Source organism: Anser anser, assembly GCF_964211835.1.
Source record: "Anser anser genome assembly, chromosome: 5".
NCBI lineage: Eukaryota > Metazoa > Chordata > Aves > Anseriformes > Anatidae > Anser > Anser anser.
The window spans coordinates 26,918,873-26,936,354 of NC_139725.1; the positions used below are offsets into that span (position 1 = coordinate 26,918,873).

The following is a 17,482-nucleotide window of genomic DNA, read 5'->3' on the forward strand; positions in this document are numbered from 1 at the left end:
ACCTGTGGGGTAATAGTATAAGCAACTGACTACAGCAGTTTAATAGAGCCCAGTCTTACTTAAATTGGACTTGATTTTTTTTTTTTTTTTTAGGCTTGCAAACACACACTGCTCATAAGAAACATCAAACAAATATTCTGTTCTATGGCTGAGTTATGTCTACATCATTTCACTATTACATAGTAAAATCCCATACTGCTGCAGATTTCTGTATGATAAGGCGCTTTAAAATGTCTTTGAATGATTTAGTATCCCAGATCAGCAAATAGGAATATATTCAGAAAGCATGTAGGCTTTCTGAAACAATTTGAAAACCAGAACCAAACTGTTTTTAAAATGCTTCTTCAAGTAAATTCTGCGTTCCTTCAAAGGGCAAATAAAGGTGCACTGGCTTAGTTTCATTACTCTTAAATTTGTGTCTGATTACTATATACATTGTATAACTCCTGAAGATTCAGCAGATTTCTTTGATAAGAACTGATGATTTCAGTAATTTCTTATGGCTGATGTTTTTTCAGAGTTACTCCAAAACAAAACCTACCAATGATTTCAGTAATTTCTTGTGGCTGATGTTTTCTCAGAGTTACCCCAAAACAAAACCTATGCTCTGGATTACATTGTTTTCTAGAAATTAGATCTACTGGGGTGAAAACAAAACAAAACAAACAAAAAACACTAGAACGATGGCAACCTTTTCTGTCCTGTTCTCTCAGCATATGCAGCCACTATCCATATCCAAGTAACTAACGAACCACCTGCCTGTGAGCGTCATGCTTAGAGGACTGGAGCACCTGTCGTACGAGGACAGGCTGAGAGAGCTGGGCTTGTTTAGCCTGGAAAAGAGAAAACTGAGGGGAGACCTCATCGATGTGTATAAATATCTGAGGGGGGGGGTGTCGAGAGGATGGAGCCAGTCTCTTTTCAGTTCTGCCCAGCAACAGGACGAGAGGCCATGGGCACAAACTGAAGCATGGGAAATTCTGGCTGAGTATGAGGGAGCACTTCTTTACTGTGAAGGTGACAGAACACTGGAACAGGTTGCCCAGAGAGGTTGTGGAGTCTCCTTCTCTGGAGATATTCAAAACACACCTGGATGCTATCCTGTGCAATGTGTTTTAGGTGATCCTGCTTGGCAGGGGGCTGGACTAGATGATCTCCAGAGGTCCCTTCCAACCTCGGCCATTCTGTGATCAGGAAAGGGTAAGTGATTCCTGTTAACAGGACTATGGCATACAAAAGGCTTCTTTAAGGCAAATATAACACAGTTTTAAAAGATCTCTTGGGGTTTGGCATTTAAAGTAAATGACATTAAACAAGATGGAAAAGAGACAAGACAGAAATTCATGTAAAATCAAAAGAAGCTTAGGAGAATTGTCAGATGGATCTCAAACTACTGGCAAACACTTCTTTGCAGAACATAGAACAGAACATGGAGTACTGGGATCTTGCTGGCTTGGGATTCTGTCAGAGCATTTCATAGGTATTAGCCAGCCATGAATTCCCCACCACCCTCAGTGAACACTCAGGCTGATCATTACAGCTACCGTGAGTCATTTTGTCAGTTCAGGTGCCACAGGTCCGTGGGATGGATTGAATGATTCCAGTCCTACTAATGATCCATGTGGGTGTGAGCATGCCACATGATGGAACGTCTGTGGTTTTGAGTCTTGGAAATTATAGGCAAGACAGTTTGTAGGTAAAGGCAGCATTTTCTATCAGACCAACTAGCACAGCTGGAGGAAGGCAAGGTTTGGGGTAGACTTGAAGAGAGTTTCCGCAGAGAATCACAGAATCATGAAATGAAAGAGTTTGGAAGGGAACTCAGGTAGTCTGTATTCCAATCTCCTGCCCAACGCATGATCAGCTGTGGCACCAGACTTGGTTGTGAAGGGCTTTATTCAGTTGAGTCTTGAAAGCCTGGAAATCTGAACACTGCACAGTCTCTGTGGATAATGTGTTGCAATGTTTGACTATTCTAATGTTTTGCTTTTGTTTTTTTTTTAAAAAAAGATTTTTCCTTACACCAAATTAGATCTACTCTTGGTTCAGTTTGTCTCATACTCCTGCCATGCACTGGTGTGAAGAGACTGGTTCCTTCTCAATAAGCTTCTCAGAAGCATTGTCAATCTGTAATTACATTGATAATTGGTAATTACATGTTTGGTGTGAGTCCTCTTGGACACCTTGAGGTGCAGGATTCTGCCTTTGTCCTTGATGAGTTTTGTAAAAGTTCTTGTCAGTGCATTCCTCTACTCTGTCTAGGTCTCTCTGGGTGGCAGTCCTGCCCTCAAGCACACTGGCTTGTCCTCCTGGTTTGATGCTGCTTGCAAGTTTGACAAGAGTGAGTGCACTCTTGGACTGTTGAGGACAGTGTTAAAAAGGGCAGGTCCCAGGATAGACCACTGTGCTACTCACTGCCAGACTTGTTAGCGTACAACCTGTACCCTCTGAGCCTAACCATTCAAATGGCTTTTTACCCATCTAGTTGTCCACCCATCCAGACCTCAGTGTCCCAAATTGAATACAACAATATTGTGGGAAACAGTGTTGAAAGCTTTATTAAAGCTAAGAAATAGCAATATCTGGAAATCTGTCTACTTTATCCTTTATTATACTACTTGGCCTAATAAAAGGCATTATCCCTACCTACAGACCTTGTCTTGCTTATGTCTGAAAGCCATTGTGGTTATGACAGTGTTACCACGTAGAGATGCCCATTGGAGAACTGTTTAATCCAACATGAGGAGAGAGATTGATTTGTGTCATTGCGTGTATGGATGTCTGTTGCCTTTAACTATAAAGCAAGGTACAATTTCCATCCTAGCACCTCTGCTTCATTCGGATCATAGTGTGGATATGTAATAAGGGCAAATAACTCTCATCAGTATGCTTCCTTATTTTCAACGGCTTTGGCTCCAGAAGTTGGATGACATGTGACCATTAAGGAAGGAGGACTGTACAAGTAAAAACATGGTCTGATGGCTGAGATAAATGTGATTTATCATTAGTTGTTCGTGCAGATAATTTGCAAGTAGCTGGTGGACAAGTCTTGCACTTTCAGCTATATATAACTAAACGATTGAAACTTAGGTGTTTTTGGTTTTAATTTGGAAGACTTCAGATAATGGAGTAAAATGACTTGTTCCAGCAAGGAGAGCAATGAACATATGTGTTGATAATATAGGAAGACATCAAGGAGAGCAATGAACATATGTGTTGATAATATAGGAAGACATCAAGTCTAGTAAGTTAGAAAATGCAATTAGCTGGTGGCATTCTGAGTAGGAGCACACTTTGATTTTTGTTTGAGGCTCAGTCCTACAAGTAATATCTTGGCCTTTCTATTGAGTAAAGATTTTGTTTTCCTATTTAGAAGAATGCTGAAATACAGTCAGCACTGGTCATCTGCCTAGAAGATTTGACTACCTTGCATCAACGCCCAGCTGTTTCAGAAGTAGCACAAAGTGGGGTTGTCTTTGAGATATGATGATATTGCAATATAGAGTGAGAGGTAATGATATTGCTAACTGCAGTCTGTTCTGCATCACCAAAACCAAAAGTAGGTTTAATTCTGGCATCAAGGAAATACGAAGCTTGTATTTACTGTAAGTGAGTCCAAGAGCAGTGTCGTCATAACTTCTACTTTATGTCTTACAGCAGTCCATAGCGCTTACCTTTATTGTCTTTCAGAAGTAACATATTTTATCAGTTTTGATTCAGGTCACCAGGATGCTTATGTGTGCATACAATTTCTGAATTGATTTTGGTAAGAACTGGAAAAAAATGCCACCCCCCCAAAAAAAGAAAACAAACAAAACACTAAAAATACTGCAACATCTTTTTTCTTGAAATGCATGCAAGTAAAATATGGGAAGAAAAAGTGAAAAACCTTGAACCAAATAATGTCCAGAAACAGCGAGACTCAAGGTACAGAAAGGAAAAGCGTAACAGTGCTACCGAGAATGCCTCTTCTTCGTTTACCATCTGCTTTAAGAGAACAAAACAGCTGCTTAAACAGGACGCAGATAACATCATCCCCAATGTTCCTTTGTAAACATTTTCCAAGGAGACAGTGATTAGCTACTTCCTTTACAGGATATTTCTTGGTCAGCAGCAAGAGGCAAGACACCATTCACTAGAAATATACAAGTGTATTGTTTTAACCTTTTTAAAGTGGTTTCACAGATAAATTGTTGTGGATCTGACAGTATCTTCGAAAGTTTGACAGGATGAAAATCAGGCTTTGTGAAGCGTATTTTTATTTTAATATATTTATAGTTTAATGTAGTATTTACTTTAAAAATCTGTTTAGCAAATAGCAACTAAAATTACAGTGATCCTTTGAGCTGGAAAGAAATGTAGATACATGATTTCCATCAGAGAGAGCTGCTTCAAAATTTGCAAACAGTGCAAAATTTAATTTTGCTGCTGCAGGCTTGCAGGCCAGTCTTAATGATTTTGCCTTCTTTATTAGCAGTGACAAAAGTAAGAGGTAGGGATTGTGTGAAGAAACAAGAGTGAAAGATGAGGAGAAATAAGGAGTAATCACAGGGGTTTCACAGGATGTGGGTGTGTAGGGAGTGGTATTTCTCTTTGCTGCCTTTTCTGACTGATCTCATCTGCAGGGCAGAAAAGTTTTCCAAGGGGATTTCACCCTGAAGTACAAGGTGGTGCTGATTTGAACTGAACACTGGATTAAGTGCTGAAAACGTAGGTGGACATGATACACCACATAGATAAGGTCCAGACTCCTCCTCTCTCAGGGGACTTTCTTTCCTTTTGTATTGCATTAGGGGAAATGCTCTTTTCCCTTCTAACCTGGTTTTGCTTGCCCATCTCTCTCCTCTCAGTGTGCTCAGTATGTGAGTCAACTGGGGAAGGGAGGAGGTGAGAGGACAGGAGGGGAGGAACAGTGTCCCTCAAACCCATTCCAGCCACCCTTGGAGCTCCTGGTGCTGGAGGATCAGTAGGAAGCACAACAGGGCTGCGAACAAAGGCAGGGTGGCTGCAGCTAGTGGCAGTGGCAGCCAAGGGCTTTCTGTCTTCTGTTGCTATTAATACAAGAATTAATGTAAGTTGAATGTTATTTAAAAGAAAAGAATCATAGAATGGGTCATGTTGGAAGGGACCTTAAAGATCCAACCCCCCTGCCATGGCAGTGTCTTACGTGTGGGCTGAACATGGTAAGCTTACCAGCCATGTGTATACGTAAAGGGAAAGATTAATCTTTCCAGGACTCCATTTGCCTGTCATGTTCTTATGAAGGGAATGTATGACTTGTTCCTCAGTTTGCTGGACTGAAAAGAAACTTGGCAATAAATTAGGTTGGGAACAGAATCAGGCAGATGAATGCAGTAAGGAAAATTTTGAGTAAGCTCAGAGATAATGGCCCACCTCCATTTGTGGTCTGTTGTGGCTAGATGTAAAATGAATACAGGCAAATTGTCAACTACCTAGACCTAAAATCATGCAAGTATTTTTCTGATCTCCTAAGACCTTTTCCTTCTCCTCTCAGTTTTGTCTCTCCTCACCTTCCCTGCTTTAAAGCAACATGTAATGTTTCCTGTTTTAAAGGACCGCTCAGAATAGCAATATGGCCAAGCATTGCTGCCGCTTTCTGGATTAGAAACATTATCAGTTGCTGGCTTCAGTTTTAATCAGGGACAGTAGCTGAAGCAATACCGAACAGTATGTAATTGCAAACATATACCAAAAACAATACTCAATACCATATCAATAGTTGTATGATTTGAAAGTATTTAGGCACCAGTTCAGCAAACACATTTAAACCCACTCTTATTTTAAAATTATAGGCAGGGAGAGGCTTAGTCATATGCAGAAAATTAAACTGGTTTAAAATAAGTCCTTACTTTCTAGGAGCAATATAAGGGGTTCTTATGAAGACCTAGCCCAAGTACATTGTTAGCTTCAGGAACTTAGACTCTAATTATTGGTGTCTCTTTGAACATCCAACCTAGAAAGCAATGTACAATTGCACAGTTATCAAGATATGCTGCACACGTCTTGTTCTAAGATTTCTGCCAGTCAGGTTACAAGAGGGTTAGGTAAAGTATCCAAGGCTTTTTGTAGACTCAGCTGGAAGGGGTTTTGGAAATTGCTAGTCTGCAACTTTTTATTTTGTCCTTTCAATGCTTTTGTAAAAAAAGAGTTAATAGTGCCTTTCTATAGTACCTTTGAAAGTTTTTAAAATCCTGTGGTAGGAACATGAACAACGAAGTCTTACGACAACCTGAAAATAATCTGGTAGTGAAAGGTAGGGATTCTATCACTGTCTAAAAGTGGTTGCTTAGGTGGGTTTTCTCTTCTCACATCTACCTGTCCTATTTCATTACTTCAGAATTTTGAAGACAAAGGTTGCTAATGCTTGTTCAGGGTGACTCACAGGTTAAAAAAATGATTTGTGCCATTTCCTTGTCAAATACAGGCATGTTTTAAAAATTGAGTTTAAAGTTAGTGGTATCTATCTTTAAAAAGTCAGAAAACCAAAGGGGAAGGGGGGAAAAACATTGTCAGTAAATTGTGTAAATAACAAGTCAGAGTAACTAACTGAACTGGTATTTTTAATGTAGATTGTTTTGCATCACTTTTAAGAACATGCCATACATTATTATTCTTAGTGCTAATTGCATCAGTTTTAGAGTATTATTTAAAAATGGGGACAAAAAAAAGTTTAATGCTCTTTTCTACGGTAGAGGGAAATGACAAAAATGAAGGAAAATTGTGCTTAAGTGTCAGATTCTACCAATATTCAAATCACTATTTTACAAGGTGCAAACTGTGTACAGACAGGAAGGCTGTTTAAGTGCTTTTGTCTCAGTCTGTGGTTGTGGCAATGAAAAAACAGTTCAGACTAAAACAAAATAAATTTTCTAGTCTGTAGATCCCTCAGCTTTTTTGCAGGATAGATAGCAAAAAATAGACATCAGCACCATGTAGGAGTAATCGCTGATTGAAATTCAGAACCTGATTCCTCTTTTACGTGGGTGTAGATCAGAATAGCTTTTCTGATTTGTCTGAGGAACTCCTGTATTTACGCAGTGGTTACTAAGGCTTCAGTTTGACCCATCAGTGGGAAGCATTCACGTACCGTGGTGACTTTACAACATTGTCAGGACCGATGGAAGTCATGCGTATGTAGATGTGCTAAACCATTTCATTTTCATACAGATTTTCAGCACTGCGCTCTGCTGATAATTGCGGTGATAATGCCGAGATACAAAGATGCAATATGAATATGTTTGACATGGTTAAATAGGAAGTTGTTCCATTTGAGCTGTGCAGATTACAGAACATACTTAGGTATAACACATGGGACTGAAAGGAGCACTTGGTTTATTTTTTTCTTTCCATGTTTTACTTTGACTGCCATATTTATATCTGTGCAGTTCAACTTAATATGCAGCCACTTTTTCAAGCATTGCATGTATCCCTCAAAACTGCTTATACCATTTACCTGATCCTCCTGTTTCCTGAAATTTCATCTCAGTGTTTTTGTTAATTTTGGGGATAAGAGGAGATTCAGGAGATCACCCCAGCTATCTAACTAGCCTATTTCAAACATGGGCCTTCTGTCTTTCATTTTTCTGCCATTTACCAGAACATGGTGTTTTCTGTTTGTTTGTTTTAATTTTATTTTTAATTTCACTTAATCTGTTGTGAAAATACTGTCTTTTCCCTTATTATTTTCTTTTTATTTCATATGTCTTTTTGGCACTCACAAATTGTTTAACAAGACAATTATTCCAACACAATTAGCTTATGGACTATATTTTGAAAAACAACAAACAAGTCCCACTATACAAAATCCTTCTGCTACTTTTTGACTGATTAAATACTATGCCTTTTGCAAGCTTAATCCTTTTAATTTGTTGATACTTGCAAAAAGTGCATAAAGTAGTCTTTTAAGTTGAAGCTTTTAAACTTAGTTAAATAAATGTCAGTTGCATCTTTCTCTCACTTGTTTACGGGATGATAATTTCTGATTTTCTCACAGCTTTAATGTGGGTAATCCCAAAGGACCTGGGGCAGGTAGGAAACTACCAACATCATCATTGTACTAATGGACATCTCAGTCCACAGAGTGTTTTGTATTTCAAACTCTTTAGATCCAATTTAAAATTCTTAATACCCTGGCATAGCTGCTTCCTCACCCTGGTAGCATCTAAAGCTCTGTTCCGAGATGGGTTTGTAAGCACTCAGCAACGCTGTTGCATCTAAGCCTCATCAAAATCCATAGGCTGTTTGATCCTCTGGCTATGTTGTTACCTGAAAAACTTGATCCAAGCACTATATTAACAGAAATGGAACTCAATTTCTCCCTTTCCCAATAAAGTGTTTTGGTACTTGGCCGTGTTCATGGTTGTTGTTTTTGTAGTCTCTGTGGTTCAGTGGTTCTTTAATTATTGAATAGGAGAGAGTGAGAGTACCCTTTCCTTTTAAATATCCTGTAGCCTGCCATTTAAGACATTTTTTCCGCTGAGATGTGGGAGCTAAGATTTGAATTTCCATGGACAGTGGAAGGAATTGAACCAAGGCATCTCATACCCTAGGAGAGTGCTGTGGCATGTTAGGCATTGAATTTAAATGCATTACAAATGTATTAAGAAAAGTGCTGCCTTCTCTGCCCTTTGAAAGGAAAGTCTCAAGAAGCTATCCATGGAGAGATTCCAAGCCTCAAGTGAAAGAAGTGCCTTCTTTCAGCAAAGACTGTGTATGTACCTCATATGAAGTAATTGAAGATACGGTATCTCAGTAGGAGTTATTTACCTACACTAAGCTGCTCCCAGCTCAGAATGCAGCCTGTTGTAAATGAGTAACTTAAGGTTCTCAGTTCTGGCTCCTCGGCCAAGCACCTAAACTTGCTTCTTATTGCTCTTAACTTCTAGTCAACACCATGTTTCGGTGGATCTAAACTGGGAGACACACACTCAAGGTCAAAAAAGAAAGCTGCTGAATAGCAAAACACTGAATTTAGATGTCAAAAATCTTAACCAGAAGCCAGCCTTCCTCTCAAATATTTCATCATAATTTAATAAACATGTCTTAAGCATGCTATTGACCTATGTGTTCATCTTTCCCTGATTACATCACTTCCTTGCATTGCAGTTGTATTACTCTTGTCTGAAACTACCACTCTCTATAAATGTGTAATTGCAGTGATTGTGCAATCATCATCTGTGTTCATTACTATAGCAACCAGCATAAATACATTCCCTAGCCCAGCCCATATAAAAAGATCTTAGAGTTTCAGCTTCTCTGCTTCAATTTTATGCATATGCTGAGTGAATGTGTGTGACACAATGGAAATTACGTGCTTTGAAGGCTGCTCACATATGTGAGGGTGGAAAGCTAAATTCTACTGAAACCCTTGTCTCAAAAAAGAGAAGAAAAACTTCTGACCTGCTCAGCAGGACTCAAATGAAGCACATGTGTCCTCTCTCCAGCTTCCTTCACGTCCTGTTGGCAGGGGACTCACCAGCTAGGGAGAACAGCAGCGCTTGTGGGTAGCAAAACAAGTTCCAATACGAGGCAGATGCTCAAATTTCATATTCTAACATGAGAAGTTGAGTCTTTGCCCTCCCTGAGCCTTAATGAGGCCTTGCTTACACTGACATTTTCGTAATGACAATCCCTAAGCCCAGCCTAATTATAACATCTGACATCCCTAACATAAATATTCTGAGTCATGAACACAGCTTCGCCCCAGATTTCGTCTCTCTTCCTTCCTTCCCCCTTTGAATACAGTATCTGGAGCTGACAGGTAGTCAGCCTTGCACTTTGTGTTCCAGAGCTTTCTCCTACCACAGTTTCGCCCTCTGAAGCACAGAAGAAATTTGAATGGTCTTGAAGGCTTTTCCTAAAAACATGATATGCACAAGTTGAAGGGAGAAATCCACGTCATCTATTCATGTGCAGTTATTCTAGTTCATTATTTCATTACAAATAATGTCATTTTTTTTGTCTTCCTTTAAGCCCCCGTTACTGCTGTTGCATTGTTTCATGAGATTGTTTTGTTCTTGGGTTTTTTATTAATACATTTCTTAATGCAGAGGAAAACTTGAAAACCTAGCTGAAGGGATCTGTGCATCGTTCTGTTAATATCTAAATGAAAGTAATATTATTTCTACCACATAAATTTTCAAGGATCTAATGATATTTGCTCCCAGGCTGTGGGCTGGCATTTACAATTGTCTCCCTGTTTTCGCAGTTTATGTACGAATTACATTACGTTTGAGACCACTACTCTGTGTCAAATTTTGATAAAGTTTGCCAGCAGGTTCAAAATTTACTACTTGAACTCATGTGCGTGTACCCATACACACCCACTGTGATTGCAGAAGTTTCATTTCCTTAGGGAACAAGACTGAAAACAAAAGGCAAAAATAAAGAAGTCAAAATTGTGCAACATGCCAAATAGATTCTAATAAGTGAACAGATTTAGTGTTTGGTCTCCCCTGCAAATTCTACAGGTAAAATGCAGCATGAGCCACACTGCCTCTTGGACTTAAACACAGTTAATGTTGATTTCATTGTTTGCTATTAGTCACTTGTGTAATTTTGGACATATTCTCCTCTCCCATTTCCCCTTTTGCCTGCTTAGACAAAGTTTGGTCAGGCAGGAGCAAGCGCTTTCTTCATGCCTTAAGGTGCTTAGCCTGCTGCTGCCCATGAGAGACTGAAAATCAATTCAAATGTGCAGTGCTGCATCTCTCTAGTTGATTGCTATATGAATAACCAGAACAGACACAACATCTGAGGACTTCAGTAACCAGTACACCAGAGAAGAGAGCTGGTCACAGCTAGATTTTTGAAATCTGCCTGCAGATCAAAGGAAATTTGTTCATTGACTTTGTGTACGATTTTAAACTGGGAAATCTTTTTCGGCATCATTTAAAAGCAGGAAACAAACAAACAAGCAAATAATAAATTGTTCCTTATGAAGAACGAGTCCAAGTTAGTAGTTGCTTCTACTCTTAACCACTCTTCTTAAGGATCCTTCTGTTAAGCAGCCATTTCTTCAGCTGTTTAGAAAATGTGAGAATCCTGTGAGTGAATGATGCTCTTGCTTACTACTTCTCCTTTTTCTAAATGGAGAATGAAAACAACATTGAGAAATTATGTCTAGTTTTGATGTCGCTGGTGGTGCAAGTGCAGACAGCTGTAGTAGAGATTTTTAAGTGAGTTAAAAGGAGTTATAAAAGTCTGGCTTGCGCTGCACCTTACTGTAAACAGCCCAAGGGAGGGGCTCTGCAATAAGATAGTAAGCCTACACCACACCCTGGGTTCAGTTGCTTGAGAAACAGTGACAGGTTTTCATTCACGCTGCCCACCTGACATGCTGTTTACTTCTGCTTTCCTTTCAGTACAGTTAGTCTGTACTGAATGATGGATTAAGTTTAATGGCTATAAATAAGCGTCCTACGTTGTTAAAAAGCCGTCTGTGGCTTAACTGTAACTGGGATGGTCTCATTGGGCATGAAAATTATGTGCTGTGCTTTGAACTAATATAACGATGATCCCCCCCAGTCATGTGCAAATTTTGAGGAACAGTCAGTGAAACTTGAGCTTAGTTGGCTTAGACGTCTACCACTCTCAGTTTGTATTAAATCAGTACCAAGTTTTGTATTGGCAAAGCCACCTCCTCCCCCCAGCTACTTTTAGATCTCCTTCTTCACACACAGTGTATTTAATTTACAAAGGCCTGCTTCACTTTCATGCACTATTCTAGGAATTTCCAATACTCAGAAACTTCTGATTAATTTTTCTACCTGTTTGATAACTAATCAGAATTTGTTCTAGATCCATAGAAGGAACTTTAAGAAAAAACTTTGACAGCAAGATATGCTTATTACTCGGGGCATCAATTAGCAGAATACTTAAAAAATACCAACACCTATGCAAATCAGCCTGAAACAGTAGTGATGAGTACAGTTAAGCTGATGAATAGAGGTTGGAATAGTACGGAAAAGCAAATATGTTGTCTGTGCTAGGAATGTGAGAACTGTCATTGAACAATGCATCAATGCTCTTTCATTTCAACCTGGAACTTTGTGTTTATATAATACATTGGGTATTTCAAGCAAGATGTAAAGAGAAAAAAAAATAAGTTTTTACTTTTTGCTTAAGCAGATATTTCTATAATGTGGTTTTGTAGACTTTGTAATAGGATTTTTTATACTCAGACTGCAGCTTAGGAAAAAAACACAAAAGTAGTTGGAATTCAACCTTGTAAAGAATGCAACAGTACTGTCACAAATCAGGATCTATTTAGATTCCCTAGGTGGAAAGAAATTTTACTTTGAAGCTTAATTCTAATCCCACTTGTTGGGGTTTTTTGTTTGTTTAGTGAGTTGTGATGAACTGTAAAGCAGCACATTGTGCAAATTTTGTGCAATAACTATAGAACACTGGTTTGCAAGATCGGGTAATTCCTTATATATTAAAGATCAGACCAAAAGCATCAAGAAACTGGTGTCAAGGAAGACATTTAAAAACAGAAGATTAAACAAACAAACAGCAATAAAACCAAATAAAGTGTCTTTGGAAGGCATATGCCTTCCTTGACAGTTTCTGTAACTTAGATAAATGACATTTGCACCGACACAGTTTTATGTGGAGTAGAGGAGTCTTTTTCAGGTTCTGGGCAGGATAAGATAGATATAATGTATTTTTAGAATAAATCCTTACAACAGAGATAAATGAACTTGCTGTATAAAAAGCTTCAGATAATAAATAAGGGAAATAACAAAATAGAATATATCACTCTGATTCAAAAAAAAATACATGGAGATTTATCCTTTCTTATCAGTACATTTATGAACAAAATTAATTTACCAAGCTTTGCACATTTATAAAATCTAGCTTGTAGCCTACTGGCGTTCATTAAACATTCCTGATTAGACTTACTACACCTCTTAAAATGACTCATGCACTTGTATGTAGAATTTCAGTAACATCCTGGTTGCTAGGGGACATGTGATCACTCTGACATATAAAGTATCTGCTAGAAATACTTTTAACTATATAAGGAACAAATCTGTAGGGTTTTTATTAAATACATATTTCTGCCATTAGTTAATTATGCAAAACAGGATGATATTTTAAGCCTTCAAATACATTTTGAGTATATTCAAATATATTTCAAGTATATTTTGAGTATTGTACATAATCCCTAGTTAATAAATATGACTTTTTTTTTCCATTTCCTTAAACTTTTTGTTTCTGACATATGTGTGTGATACAATAGTTTCACACTGGGTAATTTTCCTTGACTTACTTTTTTTCCCCATTGGCCCACTCTGTCTACATTGTTGCTTGCCCATAATTGGTTTTTATCTTTATTTCAAGACCAGCACAAAGGCATTACCCCATGTTTTCATATGGCTTTTAATATGTGGTTTTATGTCTCTGTCTTAGAACTAAAGCCTTGCTTATGCACTTGGCACTGTGCTTGTCCCTGCATGAAATGCTTTCTTTCAGAAAACGGCAAGAATTGCAGGACCGATCAATCCTCCATTAGTGCAGCCTTCTCCAGAATTTATTCTCATGGATCCTGTGACATAATCACTTTAAGACCAGAGCTTTGTCTGTCACACTCCTATTTAATTTTAAATTGTGTATTGAAATAATATGTTAAAGGAACACTAGACCTGTGAAGTACTCCCTAAATTTATATACATCCTTACCTCAGTCTCTAGGTGAACATGCATCATTAGACAGTCTACCTAAATAAGAACGTGTTAATTCTGCAGGTTTCCTACCTGATGGCTGTACCTTCAGTGCACATGATAATCAACGCTCACTAATTGGTAAAAGCACTATGATGTGACAGAGGAAACTAGCTAAAAGGAAGATAACAAGTGTCACTGAAAGGGAAAGTGCTCTGTTACCAGAGCATGATTGGTGGAGCTCTTCAGGGCTGAGTCTTTAAACAATTTTTGTTTTATCATTTCATAAATAAGCTTAGTCTATAGAGAAATGTGTATGGTGATTGAATTTGCTAATAGCAAAAAATATGTCTATTGTTAATAGAGAAGAAAGCTGCAAGGTTTGGGAAGAAATGGATGACTGTAGGGACTGCAATCATGTATAAGGGATAAAATTTAATAGTATGAAGTGCAAATACAATGCAGGACTAAGAGCTTCTGTTGTTAGCTCACTGACTGGAAACAGCTGTGGTGGGGACAACTGCAGTGAGTGGTTGATCACAGTGATTTATGAGTCACCAGTATGATATGGCTGCGGAAAAGACAAGTGTACTAGATGAAATTGGTTACAGTAGTGCCAGAAAGCAGTTGTACTATTTGATGTGCAGCAGATTCCTCATCTATGATAGTCCTCGGCATCCAAGCTCAAGAAGATGAATTCAGAGTGCAACACACACTAAGAAATGTTAGGGAATGAGGTGCTCCATTTCTATGCTATATTCCAATCTATCACAAAATCTTTGTTCCTTTAGCTGAATATATGAAAATCTGTTCTAAAGGAAGATATTAGCACAAGAACAGACACAATCTGGCCATGAATAAATTCAGATTGAACATTAGAAGTTTTCTGGCAAAATGGTGAGTGAAATCCAGAGATGGCTGGGTTGTGGCTTCTCATATTCTGGGCAAGCAATCCAATTAGCTCTAAGACAAATTTTGAGCATTAGGAAAAAGATTAGAGTATGTGGTTGGCTGCAATTGCAGGAAATTAGGTTTTGTGACCCATAGCATAATTTAGGTCTGATTGTTGTACGGTCCTATGAACACTTTGCTATTTTCTGCAGCATGTTGCTCTGTGAATTATTTACAGCTTATTGCAGTCTGTACTGAGTACAGAATAATTAGCTTCCTTTTTGCAATTTCTGTTGCTATTACTTACTTAATTTTATTAAGGATTGAAAGAAAGACTGTTCATGTTGTATGCATGTAATACCAAAGTACTGACAGTAAAACCCAGACAAATAAATGAGGTAATGTTGGGTATCCAATCTGAGATACCTACGATCTGATCTTTCAAGTATTTAAAAATATATATTCAAATCTTACTTATCACCAAATTTAATTGAGGAAACTCAGCTCTGCTGAAGTCAGACCACAGCTGCCTTTTTTGTACGTGTCCCGATTGATACTTAGACTGAGGAACTGTATGGAAGAGACAAATTAATATAAAATTCTCTGTTATGTTCTATAACATTAGCTTAAGCTGTAGCAAAAGATCCTATTGCTGTTCACCTGAGCTGTCCCTAGCAAGTAGAGGTGTTTATCCAAGCAGTGTTTTAGCTCAAGGTGGCTGTTAAAATGGTTGAAACTGAAATGGTGCTGATATGCAGCTTATGCAAAATACTTAACTGTACAACATGGTTGAATTGATACCATTCTTTTTTAGGTGCTCTGCCCGTCACTGTTGTTATCCCCCTGAGCTTTGGTTTAGAGAAGAACCCCACCAGGCTCTAATCCCACTGTGCAGCACCTCAGTGGTAAGGCCGGTCTGAGGCATTTCAATGTTTCCCATCCATGCCTGGGCACCAACTACTCTAGCGCTGCACCTCACATCCCCTGCTTTGTAACTGCCGCTGGTGGTGGGGCCGTGTTGCGAACCAAGTCATTCAACCGATCTGACCTATTTGTGCATGTTTTCTTTCTTTCTAACCTAAGTCAGTTAAGTCACCCAGTTCACAGAATGACTCATGAAGTGGTGCTCTTGCTTAATCTAGAAGGGGGGCATGCCCTACCACCTGAGCGCAGGAGTAAGCAACCTGAAGAGCTCATTAAGCCACTGTATCATAGAACAAGGACTTCTGTGTATGTCTGTGTTGGACACGAAAAGTGTGACCACTGCTTGGTGAAAAGAATTCAACTGTGAATCAATATATGGTAAAAGTAACTATTCTTTGCAAAAATATCAAACAAAACACATTTTAATCAGTGCAGGCAAATCCACACCATCATCCTGGTGAATTTAACAAGGCATGACTGATTATTTGTCCCCTGGTATGGTTCACAGGTTGATCCCATGAGATTGTCATTAAGCGCAGACAATACAACGTATTTTCTTTTAATTTTACTCTAGGAAATGGTTCCATTAAAGCAGCTGAAATTTACAGAAATATCCAGCCAGTGGCAAACAGTGGCATTAAAAATTTCAGCCCAAATAGTTGATGTACACTATTTGTAAACAGGAGAAAGTGGAAATTTACAAGGATAACATCACTTACAAGATGTTAACCCTATAAGCATTGCATTTATCGCCCGACTTAAAAAAAAAAAAAAGGTAGGAATATTGTGTTTAAGCTGCCATTTTACCCTGTCCTTCAATGATCTGCTTTGATTTTGACATAGCTCATATAAGAGCTATTAAAATCTGTGAAATTATACATATTTTTAAAGTGTGCTTCTGGGAAATCTTCATGCCTGTCAGGTACTGATTTTGTAAAACCTGACAAAAAAGAGAGTATTAATCTTATCACCAGCTACCAGTTTCTTCTTTAACTTTCTTTCTCAGTCATGTGCAAGGAGCTTCTATTTAGTCAGAATTCCTGAACAGTCAGACCTGAACTTTTCTCACGCTCTAAGGTGCTGCAGCTTGCACAGGTGCCTTTGAGAAGTGTTTTCTCTCAGATGTTTATTGAAGTCATGGGTTTAAGCTAGAACTTGTATGTTAATGAACGTTATGGAACGTTATGAACATTAACGTATGTTAATGAATGTATGTTAATGAGTGTTATGTCATTCTATCAAGCTCACCTGCCATACAGTTTCACCAAGGGAGTCATTCTGCTTTTCCTATTGCTCCTTCAAAGTGAAGTTAAAAAATTATAAAAAGCAACTGGAAATTTTAGCAGATGGGTTAATTATAATCAAACAATTATATTCCTTTTTGCATTTGCTTCTCATAACTATCACATAAGACATAAATGTCCATGTTTGGCTCAACCTGGTGTTGAACAGTGAGCAGTAAGTGTAGCACTTCAAGTTACCTTAATTACAGAAACTGGGAATGACTTCTTAAGGATGAATCAGTGCTGTGATCTTTTTTATTTTGTCTATTTAAATACTGCTCACCAGCTTGCTTGCTAACTTGACTGTGGTCTTATGTTGAGTCCAAAAAAGGCACGTATGACAGAGTGATTTCAAATGAGTTAATTAACTAACCTAACTCGATTGTAAATACTGTATGCTGTCAACATTGTGACAGCAAGAAGTTATTAGCTCAGTTATAGCCTAGGTTTATGCTTTAGAAAGCACTCGTTTCTGGTATGAAGATGAAGAAAAACTTAAAGTAAAAGCAAGTAGATAGTGAAACATGAATTCTAAATGTGCTTTTAAAATCCTGAGTATCAGCTGAAGTCCCGTTCTCAATCCAGGCTTTTGTGTGTAGGAATTCCATGTGTACATTAAATAGTATATCCATGGGATGAAAAGTTCTTTTCCTCTCATTCTATCTAAAACTGCAGACAAGCCTTCCTATTAAGGGA

At 38.2% G+C, this 17,482-nt stretch overlaps 1 long non-coding RNA gene across 4 annotated transcripts in view; it reads left to right on the plus strand.

Annotated features, from left to right (window-relative positions):
• The window catches only part of LOC310900937, a 36,859-nt gene that overhangs the window by 3,680 nt on the left and 15,697 nt on the right, over positions 1 to 17,482 (plus strand). For 3 of the 4 annotated variants that reach the window (XR_014585469.1, XR_014585470.1, XR_014585471.1), the window contains exon 3: positions 15,394 to 15,484. This is a non-coding gene — a long non-coding RNA (uncharacterized lncRNA). Of the gene's footprint in view, positions 1 to 1,119; positions 1,201 to 15,393; positions 15,485 to 17,482 lie in introns of all 4 variants that reach the window. The other variant, XR_014585468.1, reaches the window with a different exon arrangement.